Source organism: Lepisosteus platostomus, unplaced genomic scaffold (assembly GCF_059453375.1).
Source record: "Lepisosteus platostomus isolate fLepPlt1 unplaced genomic scaffold, fLepPlt1.hap1 Scaffold_183_H1, whole genome shotgun sequence".
In the NCBI taxonomy this organism is placed as follows: domain Eukaryota; kingdom Metazoa; phylum Chordata; class Actinopteri; order Semionotiformes; family Lepisosteidae; genus Lepisosteus; species Lepisosteus platostomus.
In genome coordinates, this window is record NW_028291564.1 from 17,501 (window position 1) to 32,930 (window position 15,430).

The following is a 15,430-nucleotide window of genomic DNA, read 5'->3' on the forward strand; positions in this document are numbered from 1 at the left end:
CAATGGATAGCTTTGGTAGCCATACCCATCTCAAGATTTGGAACCGAATTCAATCTTGGATTGCCTTCTGGGTGAGCTATGAGCAATGGGTTTAATGTCACATACTCCTCTACTGAGAAGAGTGAAATCAAGTGGGTTAGGATTTGTGCTATGGCTAGACTGGCTACAGTGGCACTAAGCTCCCTTAACAGGTCTTGTGTCAACATTCTGGCCTGTTGCACACAAGCATAAACCCACTGTATAACACCAACAATCATGTCCACTAGGTGGGGGATAAGATTCAACCCTGTTGCATAGGAAGTTGCCCGTAGGGTTTTCCCTAAGCTTTCCAACTTTTGCTGCTGTTGATACAGTCTGTCACTACCCTCTGGCACCTCTGACACCTGCCTTCTTGGGGCAGTCAGGGTGAGAGTGCCAGTAGCACACAAACCTACCAGAAATAGCAAACACACAACAGTGGCGGCAGCAATCAGTCCTCCCAAAAGTCTTTTCGGGTGGCTGATCCCAGTCATCTCCTTCTGAGTGACTGTCCCCTTTCTAAGCTGGCGCAGCATGTACATGGTCTCTTTCTCAGTATGCCATGTGGCATCTTGGGCACCAACATCCTGGAAATCTGAGGAGATCTGACGCAGCTGCTGATGCTGCTCCTCCATTTCCAGGACATCTGCTTTTTCGATTTGTTCATGCCTGTGCTCTAGGAACCCTGCAGGGGGTGGTGCAGCGGTGGAGCATGCCTGACCCTTGGCTTAGTGGTTATCTGGAGCACCTGAGGGATCTGGGATTGTTACTCCATTCTCACTGTTCAGGTCCACCCTGCACACTTCCTGATTGAGGAATCCCTCTATCGGCATGTTTACAATCGTTCGCTGGACGTGGGTGTAGGACACCTGCTCGCTCCCCCCTTCCCTCTCTAGGGGTTCAGGGAGCTGCCCCAGCACTGGGATAGCTAGTTCACTGTCTTCGAACTCACCATCACCCACCAGGCCCATGTCAGTGCAGGTGGGGATTCTGACACCCCCCTTTTCCATGTTCTGCACTAACAGTCGGGTGGCTTGCCCATCCAGCTCCAGTCTGGCTGAACCACTGTTGGTCAGACTCAGACTGACAAACTGAGCTGGTGGCTGTAAGAAAACCGGCTTGGCTTTCATTCCCTGTCCCTTCTGGGGGACTGGGTGTATTGGCAACCCTGCCGTTGAGGCAGGAACAATCAGGTCAATCTCACTCAATACCTGGTAGTTGTGAGAAATAATGTTACCTGACTGCAGGTTCCCTGGGTCACAGCAGAGGGAATCTCTGTGAATCTCTCTCAAATTCCTCAAATTATCATATTCCCGCCCCTTATGCAAAACCAAATCCTCCTCCCATCCCAGTTTATCCTCGTTATTATAAACAAAATCCACCTAAATTTTCAACATAAAGCATTACACAAAATCAATACCTCAAATTTTCAACATAAAGCATTACACAAAATCAATACCTCAACACGCCATACTCAACAACGATAATTCACCAACAGCCAGAACATGTAACTCCACATTCTCAAATAGACCTCATTTCTATAGCCCCACCCCTTATGCAAAACCAACATCCCTCCCCTGTTCTCTCTATCCGCTGGCGTTTGTAATCGTTTTTATTTTCAAATAAATTTTAGCAAAGTCATGTATTTTAAAAATATTAAGATTTCTATATTTATGTCTTTATTTTGTGGTTTCATTAGTAACAAAGGCTAAACTTTCTTGGAAAAATGTATTTTATGTAAACCATGTTTGCTATTAATTCATTTATGGCTAGAATATGTTCATAGTCTTCCAATGAAAGGAGGGTTCCTTTCGCCATAGTCAGGTTGACATTAGAAGCTGGCCACGCCCGGACTGTTACACCAAAGCATTAGCATGTTAAAGCGATTTCATTGAGGAGTCTAGCTTTCTTAACTAGTAAGTACTGTACTTCCTTGGTTTTTGAGGGGGGGAGGTGTCTTTTGCTGGAAATCTCGCCCCCTTCTACTTTGAAAATACTTGTGAATTCCTAAATTAAAATCGTTTATGAGCATGTGAAAGGCATGGTGAATCGGAGATTCTCAAGAATTACATTGTATGATTAGAAATGAATGCGTGATCGGATCAACTAAATGCTGTGGTGTTACTTTTTGTCAATGAAAAAATAAACTATTTTCGTTTACAAAGACGGTTACAAAGAATGTGGACCAGGGTAATACTTTGAGCTTACAGCTTGTCCAAGGTCATTCATTATTAATACTCTTAGTAATATCTTCAGTAAAGACTTTGATGCATAAAATATTCCTGCATAATTAAAATATTTATGATAAAGGTGGTAGGTTGTGTACTTTTGTCCAACAGAACAATCTTGCTTTTATAAAATATACCGCCTTTTTAATGTTTAATGATTAACATGCTGTAATACACTGTTTAAATTTAAAGTCTAAAGAGTATACACCTTAAATTCTTAATTGAATAAAGATTGTCCCTCAGCAGTGATCAGGATTCAAAACCGACGTTTTCTGCTGACAGCTCAAATGCTGTACAGGAGAGGTTAACCTTTATTAGCTCCACCTGGCGATTTTACAAGGTGATTCCGGATACTATTAACATAATCTAATTTGCGTCCGGTATGATGCGGTATACTGCGAAACGCCCACCGTGTTATACCGCAGCGTACCCCGCTTGTTTTGAATGGCTGCATATGTATATAGACTCTATATATACATTTGGTGCATGCCACAATTTTGGATGGTGGTGGAGGAATAGGGATTTTCTCAACACAGCAGGGACTCCAGTTAAGAATGCTGGGTTTATCTCTGAACTGTTAGAAGCTTTGCAGCTACTGACTGAAGTAGCTGTGGTAATGTGTAAATCACATAATAAAGAAATGTTTCCAGTAACTCGAGGGAACAACTTTGCAGATGCAACTGTCAGGTGAGCAATACTTGTAGAACAGTAGTCTGAGACCTCTGTGAAGCAGAGAAATGGACATGGTTAGAAAAGATTGTGGGGCTGCATGATGATGGGGTGTGGAGCTGACAGCACACCAGACGCCCTGCATGCCCTCACAGCCTAATGCCCTTTATAGCCCGACAAATGCACTCTGTTGGACACCCAGGTGGGAGTCAAATGGTGTGCCGGTTACCCAAAACTGGGTGAGAACCGGGTTTGAAGCCGTAACCACTTATGTGGTATCTGGATGTAATGTTTATCAAAGGAACTCAACTACAGTTCAGGTGCGGGTGCAACAGCTCAAAAGGCCTGCTACTGAGGAACCTTTCAAACCTGGGAAATTGAAAATTGTAAAGGGAAACCTGGGCTCTTATAATCTGTTTTCCTGGTGGGTTGCTGCCACTGCCTCTGTGTCTACCAAACACTTGATAACAGAGATAAGCCCTCGGTGGGCACTGCCCTGCCCCTTGTATTATGATCAAGGAACACACTTCACAGGGAAGGTGTGTCAGGCTGTGGCTGCATTGTTCGGAGTGAGATGGACTGAGATCACCCTCAGTCTGCTGGAACAGTGGAATGAAGGAACAGATCTCTGAAAGATCGACTAGACATCAGACTGAAGGAACGCCATGGGATGCGGGCTGGATCAAACAGAACTGTGTAACAGCCTGTTTGATATCATCACGGGCCAATCAATGAAACTTCCTGGAGGGATGAATTTAGCTGGAGGAATGGATTGTTGAATTTGCTAATTCTCTATTGTAGTATTGTAGGTTGCTAGGACTTAGCAAAGCACATCTATGATGAAGAAAAATATATATCATAATTATAATCCAGATGATTGGGGCATTGGTACATGGCTACAGTCTGTGCTAGGAACATGGAGAGGGTCTCTGGTTCAATACATATTTGTGGGTCTGGTATTATTCGTTATGATCATATCGTTAATATCCTGTTTGAAAAACATGTGGACTAAAGCTGCTGCTTCTGTGCTAATTGTACACCCTGAAGGGATCATGAAGGTCAAAAAATGATTTCATGGGAAAGGTTCTCTTATCTAGTGGCAGAACCTGATGGGTAGAACAATATAGCTTTAAGGGGGGTTACCCTTGGGAGTGATTCCCCTAGATGCAAATGATTATTGTGGTTTGTTTGCTCATAATAAGATGTTTTGCAGGAACGGAACAAAGAGAAATTTTACAACTTCAGCTAGAATTGTTCTGCAAAACGTCACAGCTGAGGCAGGGGAACAATGTGTAGATTTTTCTAAGAGTTATTACCCAGTTGTTGACCAATCTGTTGACCAATGTTGACCAAAAAAGCCTAAGATTATACTGGGCTCCAGCCCACAGGGATTTACCTGTGCTGTAAGAACTAATGAGTGAATAAGGAGACTGGATTCTGGTGAAAGACTTCAGGAAAAAGAAATGGTGTTCACTCAGGTGGAGGGGGCTGTACCAGGTGCTGCTGACCACTGCCACTGCTGTGAAGGTCACAGAAATGGTGCCCTGGATTCATGCTTCCCACTGTAAAAAGGTCACAAACGAACTGAGCAAAGCGCAGGAGTGATGTCTCCACAAGGACAGATGGGGATAACCTGCGTGGGACTGATGTGCACAGCCTTTTTCCTTTTTATGTAGAAGCCTGTCACCACCCCAAAAGAGGAAGAATCTAAACACGAAGCCTCTTTGTATACAAACTGGCTGAATGAAACTGATAATGAGGGGGATATGAGTAATTTGTGGTATAAATTTATAAATCATACTGTAAAGTTAAAGAAATTTAATGCATCTTGTTATATATGTGCTTTAATGCCTCATTCTACAGCCTCACCCATGCGACTTTTTATGAAATGTACTCTTTTATTAATATCACGTTATAAGGCTTAGACGCTATCAAACAAGAATTAAGGGGAGTTAGATTAATGGTACTTCAGAACAGGTTCGTGCTGGACCTTCAAAATGCAGCATCTGGAGGAGTCTATGCTTTAGTAGGAGACTCCTGTTGTACATATATTCCAGCTAATGACGATGATTACGGAAATATTACGCTCGCTATTCAGCATTTGAAAGAACTAAAAGACAAGGTGAATAAAGAGAGAGGCATAAAAGATACACTGGCTTTTCTCTCCTGGTTAGAATCACTGTTTGGGCCAGGGGGAATGTTTTTCTTTTAAGTTACTAACACCGATTATAGGGGCTGTGATACTTGTCTTCCTGTTTTTATGTTGCTGTATGACATGTATTATTCCAATGCTTCGAAATATGGAAATATGGTACCTAGGGGGATAAACTGTTCATCCTTCCAGTCTGGAGAATTGGCAGCTGTCTGACGTCAGTAAGTGATCCTTAAAAAATTAATAGTTCCATGACAGTGTGCATCACCAGAAAATCAATTTCAATGCATTAAAACTCTTGTTATCCTTCTGATCATTGAAGTGTCATTGCCCCAGCACTGTATACTCTTACTTTTGACGCCTGTCTGAAGTTGGATCCATTTCTAAGAATGGTGACTCACATATCCTCATGCTCAACTTTGGCTCAACCACACAAACTATGAAGTTAATCATCTGCTTTTGCTCCAAGATTTGTGTTACTAGGCTCTCTCCTGGGGATCCTCGTGTTCAAACATTGCCCTTATTGTGGATGATCCATGACAGAATTCAGGGAATTCAGAATTCTGATACCTCAGCTCAGATTCTGACTGGGCAGACTGTCATTGCCTGGTGTGAATGTGTGCATATCTGTTTTTGTGCATGTTCTGTGGCCTGTTGTACAGTACATCACAAATGAAAGGGAAATGGAAAACTAAAATAAGACTCAAGTGTTTTATCTTTCATTAACAGTGTTTCATTAGTATCTATGCTAGATCCTGTCATCCACTGCTTACCACGACAGGCTCTAGCACGGGATAGCAGCTAATACATTTAACAATCTCACTGCACAATGTTGTATATTCAAGGGCTGATCTTCTGTACTTTTTCTTTCACTTTTCATTTCCTGGAAACTCAGTCCTGCCAGGAATAATCTGAGAACATAATCAATCTGAGTGAAATTCTAAGCAGAGGAAGATTGTTTTACAGAGTCAACAAGGTCTAATTCAAGGTCATCAGCACTAACAAGATTCTCTCTGGAGACAGGCGATAAGAAAATTGAAAGTGTGTATTGTTACACAACAGCAGAGACTATGAGTTATGCTATCATGAGAGTGGTGATGGATTTTTTTCATTGCTTAGTTTTGCAGGTTCTGTACATTTGAACATTCAAAGTGACTAAAGTAAAGGAGTTTTCCCTTTTTACCACATAATTCCCAAAGATCAACACTAATAGAAAGCCTAATTCCAGCCAAGATTCAATTACTGTCTCTCAGGCATCCCAGCAGTGGATTTCATGACTTCAGACAGCCATCTTTATCAGTGGAGAACTCAATGCTCTGAGGTTTACTGGCAGAGTCTCACACTGGGTAATATGTTGGTAAATAATGTCCTATGGAATTCTACTATTGATAAATTCTACTATGGAACTGCGATGTGTCCTGAAAAAATCTTCTATGATAGTGGTACAGTCCATCACACCCCACCTACAGCCTTTAAAAGAGAAAAAAAAAACTGACAACAACAAAGTAAGTCTGGTGTAATCAACTAGGTCTTGCAAACATACTTAACCTCTTCCAGCTACCAACATTACAAATGCTGTTTACACATTAGATGGTTATTTTTTGGCTTCTGATATTATGGTGGAAAAAGAGCCCTGGAATCTTTGTAGAAGGACAAAAGACGGAAAGAACAGGCAGTGTAACCATGGCGAAGAGAAGGGAAATATTGGAGAGAGCTTTTTTCATACACTTTTTATCATTGTTTTTCCAGCCCAACAATGATCAACAAATATGGGCAGGCGTCCTGTGCCAAATCCAATCTACCTTTCTTCCAAGCATACAGGAATGTCAGTGAATTAAATATTGACATATGAAAATACCCAAAAATATGCAATCACACATATGCAGTTTGAGCAAACATAAGACAATACCCAAGTACCACAAACTACCAGGCATCATAAGCAGTTCAGGTGGGGAGCTGTGTCAGCATGCGTAGGCTGCAAAGGAACAAGTAATAGGTCTATTCCATGCTTAAAAGAGAAGAAAGAAAACACAACATTTCAGCCGTGGAGCCCTCACACCTGAAGAAGGCTCCACGGCCGAAACGTTGTGTTTTCTTTCTTCTCTTTTCATCTAGTGTCATTAGCCAGTTCCTGTCAAAATAAAATAGAAAAGGATAACATTCTAGAGAGAGTTTGAAATACCAAGGTACAATTTAAACCATATTTCTTCCACTACAACCACAATATTTTGGAGAGATCGCTGAGCCTAACTGTTCTGGCATGTCCGTTAGCCTCCGTCCTGCTTCAGCAATGAATGCAACGGGGCACATTCTGAGGGAGATGCGGTCAATCAGGTTGCAGGAAAACCATGCTATGCTTTTTTTTGAGATCCTGAAAAGGACAGAGGGGCCATGTATATGTGTGCAGCTGGATATGTTATTGCAGGTGGCGTAGCAAATTCTGCTGAAGCCCCACTGCCTGGTGTGGACGGTAGCTGTGCATGTTGCAGCAGAATTGTGCATGTGAGATCAAGGGGGCATGTCATGTGTTTGAGCACTTCACTCCCTTCCGGAAGCACGTGATTCCCTGAGTCCAAAAAATTTGTAAGTTCTTTGGATGACCTGTGGACCGATCTTTCACGATGAAGAATTCCTTAAGAAGAATAGATCTCGGCCCACCATCCCAATGCCTCCATCTGAAAACAGCAACCTCCCACTGCCCTTAGTCTGCAAGGCAGTCCTTTCAAGTGCGATGATGACGCCGGGACCTTCGTTGCCTATTGTACGAGCTGAACTTTTGTGCTCATCAATTCAAGGCTCTTTCCATCAACTCATCTTGTCTTTTGACGCTTCATGTTTTGTACTCCTTTGACTATCGGCATATCGGGTGACTGCAAACACTGAAGTTCTTGCTTACGGAGTGTGGAACAGTGTTTTCAAGTGATCGCTGTTCTGTCATGTTGACGCCGAGTGAATCTTTCTTTGGCAACATGGGCAGGCTGACAGCAGCGCGAGCTAAAGTAATGGCAAATTTCTTGACTTATTTCTGAATGTGAATGTTCTTTAGAAAAGGGATGCGGCGTTGCTTCTCCCCCGTGTAAAGGTCACGCATTCCAGACGTGGTTATGAGCGAACAGTTGCCGCAAGTGTTTGAAAAGAGCAAGAGAGGAAGCAGCCCTGCCCCGTGTGAGGATCAAACTCAGGACCTTCAGACAATGAGACTGACGCGCTACCAACTACGCCAACGAGGCCAGCTGCAGTACACAGCTGGAAAGTTTGCCTCATATGGATTTCAGTCGCCCGTTCCCTAATCTTTAGACGCCCTCTGCTGGATGTTGCATTTGCCTTTTGATCTCACCGATACTTTTTTGGTCTGTTTCTGTTGCGAGTCCGTTTTTCAGATCTCACCTAGCACAAGTCTCTCTGGCTGAAGTGGCCTCTCTGCTTCAGCATCGTGCCCTCACTCAGCCATTAAAAACGTCACTCGGACTTCTGACATGCTGACATGAAATGTCAAGAGAGAGTGGCGGAGACGCTTAAGGCAGAGAGAAGATGAAGAGGGGGCGTCGCTGCAAAATGATTGACAGCTGCATGACGCTCTCCATGCAAGGCGTGACCACAGGCTAAAGGACACCTTTCGGCACATCAAGCTCTAAGCACACACCTGGAGGACGTGGGAAATGATCCCGTTATCTCTCGCATGCAAAGCGAGCGCTGTACCATGCAAGCTAACCCCCCTCGCTGGGGTTATGCCTCGGTGTCACCTAGTGCCGCTTGTTCCCCTCTTACCGGGTGCAGTTCACTGCCCTTCGTCTGCAAGGCAGTCGTGTAATTGCAGCTTTCTTGACTTATTGATGAAGGTCTGACTGGACGAGCGAATGACGCCTCTCCCCCGTCCTCAAGCTCGCTGACAGAATAAAATGGAAAGTGCTGCCGTGGCTCATTGGTTTAGGGGTATGAGTCTCACTTAGGGTGCGGGAGGTCCTGGGTTCAACTCCTGGATGAGCCCTTGTGTGTTCTTTTTGTCCTCGTCCACAAGACTGGGAACTGCATGGGCGAATGTGAAGAAGATCCTTCTCGAACGTGCAAAACGTGCGAGAAGAGGGGGCGCTTGTTTCCAGCCAAAACTTCTCGCGTGTGAGACGAGCTGACCATCGCTGCAGGAGGTGGGAGGGTCACTCTGGTAGACAGAGCTGACCTTCGGCAATAGGATTTATACTCTCCAAGATGATATTTGCACTTTCTGGAGAGGCGATTTTCTCCACTTCAGTAGCCAGATTTCGTCGATTGCGTGGAGAGGGCTGTAGAATGTGGCAGCGCCTTTCCTGCTCCGTCCATGACAGGCGTGCTGGTCTCTGGAGAGAGAGCACGGTCCATCAGCGCACTCCAATAAAGGCACTGGAAGCAGCTGAATCGCAATGGCGAAGCTCAACGCTGGGCCGCTGGGCATATCTTACCACCGTTTCCGTAGTGTAGTGGTTATCACGTTTGCCTCACACGCGAAAGGTCCCCGGTTCGAAACCGGGCGGAAACAGACTTATTTTGTCGCCACGCACAAAAGGGGATTGGGGATTCGCCTAGCGCTGTGATCGAACAGACCCACTCACCCCTTAGTGTGGCGGGATCTGCACAGTGCATGTCGCAGCGCATCCTGCTTTCACTTCAATGCGCGTCCTGATGTACCCCGGTCTCCCGCGTGACAGGTGGGGACAGGTGACAGGTCCTATACTAACGAGGAAGACATCGCTCTCTCCGACCCCCGGCATTGTGTCCCGACCCACCGTGCTGGAAGCCGACGGGTGCTGTGATTCCTTTAAGGAGCAGAAATGACAACCGAGGAGCCGAGAGATCATTTCAGCATTTCGCGTCTGAACGGAAAACACAAACGACCAACTCGGAATGACTTGCCTTTGACGCTTTTCAAAGCGTTCTTTGTGCACGACGACTGCGCCGCCTAGCAGATACAAATGGGTTGTACAACTTTGAACTAGCAAATGGAAGAGGGCTAAGCCCCCTCTCTTTTAGCCCAGGTTCAATCTGTCTCCCAGAATCACCAGGGCGCACACACACACACCCGTGCCGTTGAAGTGCTCTGCTTCATTTCTAAGGGCAACTCAACATTCACTCCTACCCCGAGTGCAGAAAAGACAGTGTCTGCAGCAACAGCAGCTCAGGTCTCTGCACAGGAGCTAAGCTGCCCCCATCTCCTCTGCTCTGCGGCTCCTGCGGAGTGGAGTCCTGCCTGGAGCTGTGTTTGCAGGCGGCGGCTCCCCGTGCCCTGTCTGTGCGTCGTGAAATTAATTAATAACGTTAATAAATTTATAAAGTTAATTTATAAATTTATAAAGTTAATAAAGTTATAAATTAGAAATTAATAACGATATAATTATATTCATGTACCGCAACACAAGAATAGTACACGCTGTACATTGTCTGTCGATAATGTTTCTGTAGTGCTTTTTCAGCACTCAGCACGTGACTGTGCTGGTGGTGCTGTGGGTTAGGTTCCTGACTTCCATATCACACGGTCTATGATTGAAGCCCATTGAACTATGACTTTATTTTTTAACAAACATTTCTTTGAAAAAATGAAACGTTTCCCTTGGTCAGAGATTAAATAAAACCTCACTTTTTTTGAGCAGAAGGTTTACTGTGACCTGAGAAGGGCCGGCATCCAATCACGGTGGTACACACACACGCTCTCACCTATATGAGCTACACGGCTACCAAGATGATCTCAGGTGCGCCGAGCTGGTACGGAACATATTGAACTGATCGACGGCGAATTGTCTCTCAGACAGGCTTTTCACCTCTGAGCTCCCTGACTGACAGTGATCAGCTAGGTAGTGAAACAGTCAGCTGCTTCTAAGCCTTAAACAGCTGCATCTCGGCGCTTCCACGGAGAGATGATTTGAAAGCCGAACATCACCCGTTGGGAACACCTTACTATCACTAGTTTAAGAGACTCTTAAGGTCTTGCAGAGGTGCCTGTCTAATAGCATGCACTTTGCAAGCTATAGGTGTTTAGGCTGAGGCAGAATGCCTGTTAACAAAATGTTTTTCTAAAGGTGTGTCCAAGTGGCTGCAAAAGGACAACACTCCTGGGGCGCCGTGGCTTAGTTGGTTAAAGCGCCTGTCTAGTAAACAGGAGATCCTGGGTCCGAATCCCAGCGGTGCCTTCTTTGTTCTGTCTTCTCGAACAGTACTGGTCATTATGGACAACCGCCTACGGCTAGACTTAATTAAATGCAAGTATTCATTTCCTGTCTTTAACGCGACTTGTTTTTCTTAAAATGGATGCAACTTGCAAAACATGAAATACAAACCTTGCTAATCAGCGCTAGCGGCTGGCAAAAAAAAAAGAAGTCAGCAATGTTTTTTTTCTTTAACCTTAACCCTGCTAATGGAGAAGAGTTAATCAACCGAGTCTATGCAGCTTAAACGGTGCGCATGTCGGGTCCTTAGCTGAAAGGGTGGTAAATCACGCTCACCCCAGTCCTTAATCTTTTAAAGAGGATACAAAATTGAACCTAGTCGCCACATCACATACATCCTATTCAACGATAAAAAGGTAACATCTATCCTCGTCCAGAGTAAATCTCACGTTGAGGGCATATTTTTTTCCACTTTACCATGAGTCGGGCTCGGCTGCACAGAGGAGAGAGCAGAGCAATGAGGTCACGGGGACAGGGGAGTCACATGCTGGCGGTTTGAATACGCGGAAGATCACTGAGGGATCCACAGTATGTGGACCCTCCGTGCGCCATCAGTCCGCACTCCGGACTCTGAATCCTGCCATCCGAGTTAAGATCTCGGCGGAACCTGAGGCGCAGTTCCTTCTTAAAACGTAATCTGGTGAGCATTTCTAGAATCGTACTTGTATAGATGCAGCCTTTAATGTGTTGCTAGGTTAAAATTGATGACTTCTTGAACTTCAGTAGGCAACTGCCCTCTTGATTTCGGATTTAATTTCTTTATTACAGGGGCGCTTTTATGAAGACAGAGTCATGTTCAGGTACTTTGCTTGATGGAGGAAGCTCATTTCGGACTCTGTGATCTGCTCACCTGGAAAGGTCTACTGTACTACTACAAGAGAGAAGTAGAGTCTGGAAGAAGGGACAATTTTATGATGCTTTGGAAGGTAATGCTTTTTTTTCTTTGAAATCGAAATGAATCAGAATATCAGTGCAAAAGACAAACTCTTGGTTTGGTTCAAAGAGATATGGTTTTAAAACAGACAAAATGTAGAAAACAGGTGTTTCTCACTTTTGGAAAAGAATGGACCGGGGGTAATATTTTACTAGTTGCAGGGCTGAGATCACTGGGTTACAGTCCTGTAGTGTCACACCAGGGACAGTGGCGCAATGCATAATGCATCTGACTACGGATTAGGAGATTGTAGGTTCGACTCCTACCTGGCTCGGGTCGTTTTAAAACACATCGGGCTATTCCCCAAGTAGCCTGTGCTACTTACTGCATTGTAATCGTACCAAGTAAGAGATTTCCTTCATATAAATGAACTGCACCTGACAGCTTTAGAATAACACCTGGGCTCAGTACGGTGCTGAGAGCTCAGCGTTGCTGTTCTAATTAGCACGCACGATTGTTGCTAGTTGAAAACTTTTCCCAATACCCCGCTTCCGCTGGTTTGCAATACAATCGGCGAAAGCAATTTTTGACAGTCTCGTCAGAGACTGAGCAAGGTGTTTAAAGACAGATTTTGTCATGGTGACATCATGGTAGAAAGAAACGAGCTTGTTACGTCTCAACAGAAACGCTCTTTATCTCTTTCAGCGTTATGCAGAGAACAGCGTCTGTCGAGATCACTTTTGAGTCAGCGCGAAACGCCGTGTGCTGTCAGTTTGATTTCATATTGCTCGTAGCGGCGCCCGGCTTTTGTCTGTCAAACGTTAGGTTGCGCTTCTTCATGCTGCATCGTCGGCATGAGTGGAGCTTTTTAAACGTCTGTACTTACTGCGCCCCATAAGAAATCGTTTGTCCCCGTTCAAAAGAGATTGTGCGATGTCCTGCAGCGTTTGCAAAGCAAACCTTTGACAGTTTGAAAAGAGGAATTTATTGTGCTTCCTGTGCGTGCAGTAGTTACAAAGTTGAAGGTCTTTACACGATCTGCTGCAGTTTTCAGTGGGCGAGCTTTGTCAGATGGCTTGGAAAAACGCACTGTGTTTCGGCTCGGGAAACATCATGGGCAGTGTCCTGCATGTTTTCTGTGTATAGCTGTCTTTTAACACATACAGAATTCATTAGAAATCATTGATTTCTCCAATTAACAAGGGTCCCTTTTGAACCTGCGAGAAGCATTCCTTCAATGTAACAGATTTACTCCGGGGAAAGGCAGCATGACATTGAGAGTAGCTCAAGCTTTCAGCACCCGTATCGGACTGCGTGTATGCAGACACCGCTCAGAATCCCCTGTAAGATTCTCCTTCAATTCCGTTTTGCAGTGCTTTAGCTCTTTCAAAAGGCTTCGCTTTGCTAGTCATAATCCAAGGCTCATGACAGCATTTGAAACCAATTGCCACTGCGTTGGCCAGGAATCGAACCCAGGTCAACTGCTTGGAAGGCAGCTATGCTCAACACTATACCACCAATGCACGCCCACAGGTGCCCTGCAGGACACCACCAGAGAATGCTCACGATTTCGGAAGCTGTCTCCGGGACGTGCTGATTCCACACATCCTGAATAAATCATGATATTGTTAGTTGCTGTAGCTAGACGTTCAAATGAGTTTCATGGCCAGATGGACTGTTTCCTCCAGCGATTTCGATTTTTAAGAACTTTTATTTCCTTTTCACAATAAAATACAGGGCATCACAAATGCTTTACATTAATATACATACTTAAAACAGTATATATGATCACATCTTATTACATTTTGACACGGTACGAGTTACATAGCAACAATTTCTTTTTTCTGAAGCAAATCACATTCTTTACTTAAACATGATAGTGTTTTTCACAGTTTCTTGAGATATTGACCTATGCCCTCTATTTCCCACAGATTTTCTGCTTCCTCCCTCCCTTCTCTCCACAGATCTCTGAGGTAATAGTTCTCTCGGGTGATGAACAGGGCCAGGCTACCTGCAGCCTTGACTGGGATCTTGATGCCTTTGAACAGCCCCATGTTCCTCACTCTCCACAGGGCGTCTTTCCCACTGTTCACCACGGCCCAGATCCTGTCAAACACGTCAGGAGGAAGTTTGACAGGAGAGATGCCGTATATGACGAAAGCAGCGGTCAGGGTAAATTGGGGCGAGAGAGCCTGCAACCAATCTTCAAACTGTGCCCAGAAGGCCTTAGCAAAAAAGCAGGACCACAGGAGATGGGTCACAGTCTCCTCCTCGCTGCAGCCCACCCTAACGCAGCGAGGGCTGGGTGTGAGGACCATACGGTACAAGGAAGTTCGTACCGGTAAGCACTGGTGGATGACACTCCAGGCTAAATCTCTGTGAATGTTGCACAGAAACTTAGAGGATGTGTGTTTCCACACCTTCCTTGTTTGGGCTGATGTTAAAATGCCCACAGGGGTCTGCCTATTGTTCTGGGGTGCAAAGAAATCTTCCAGTTTTTGGACGCTGACATCTCGGAGGGGAATATGGCCAATTGTGTGAGATCTTAGAAAACTTTTAACTGTCCCATAAATTGCAGGGCATGTGTCAGAGAGTGGGACATCCAGCTTGGGTCTGACACCCCACACTCTGAACACCTCCCTACCTACCCAGAGCCTGGAAAAATAAGTCCAGGTACGCGCTGCAGGTGCTGTTGCAAAGCCTCTCAGCACAGAGGCCAGGAAAATGCACAGCAGCTTCGTAGCAATATCTGGGACAGACTTCCCCCCTGAGGGTAGCGGCCTGTACATTATTTCCCTTCTGAGTCTTTCCTGCTTCACACCCCATAGAAATTGAAACATCAATCTCCTCAGCACCGCCGCAACACGGTGTGGGATTGGGAAGGTAGAAGCCAGAAAATTCAAGACAGGCAAGAGCTTGGCTTTGATGACCAGCACCTTCCCTGTCATGGTGAGGTCTCGGTTCTTCCATTGCATCAGTTTTTTGTTTAAGATTGGCAATTTGTTCTGCCAATTTACTGTTCCCATCTCTTCTCCAAAATACACCCCCAGGACCTTAATTCTCTTCTCTTGCAGCCTGAGATCATGTCCTTCTTTTCGCTCCCTCCAGTTCTGATAAAAAATCTCGCTCTTTGATTTGTTAATTTTTGCAGAGGAAGCCAAAGAGAACCGATCACAGCACTGCAGAGCTCTACTAATTGAGGCATTGTCAGAGAGGAGCAGGGTGACGTCATCCATGTATAGAGATGTCTTTACCTCTCCTCCCCCACTTCCAGGTACTGGTATCCCATTAATGG

The 15,430-nt window shown here is 44.9% G+C and overlaps 3 non-coding genes across 3 annotated transcripts; all 3 read left to right on the forward strand.

The window, feature by feature from the left end:
• The first annotated feature begins 9,507 nt into the window (after positions 1-9,507).
• trnav-cac (transfer RNA valine (anticodon CAC)) lies at positions 9,508-9,580 on the forward strand. The gene has a single exon. It is a non-coding gene; the product is annotated as a tRNA-Val (tRNA).
• Positions 9,581-11,151: 1,571 nt separating this feature from the next.
• trnat-agu (transfer RNA threonine (anticodon AGU)) lies at positions 11,152-11,225 on the forward strand. Its single transcript has one exon. It is a non-coding gene; the product is annotated as a tRNA-Thr (tRNA).
• Positions 11,226-12,601: 1,376 nt separating this feature from the next.
• On the forward strand, positions 12,602-12,740 carry LOC148636286 (U4 spliceosomal RNA). The gene has a single exon (XR_015932391.1). It is a non-coding gene; the product is annotated as a U4 spliceosomal RNA (small nuclear RNA).
• Positions 12,741-15,430: the final 2,690 nt, after the last annotated feature.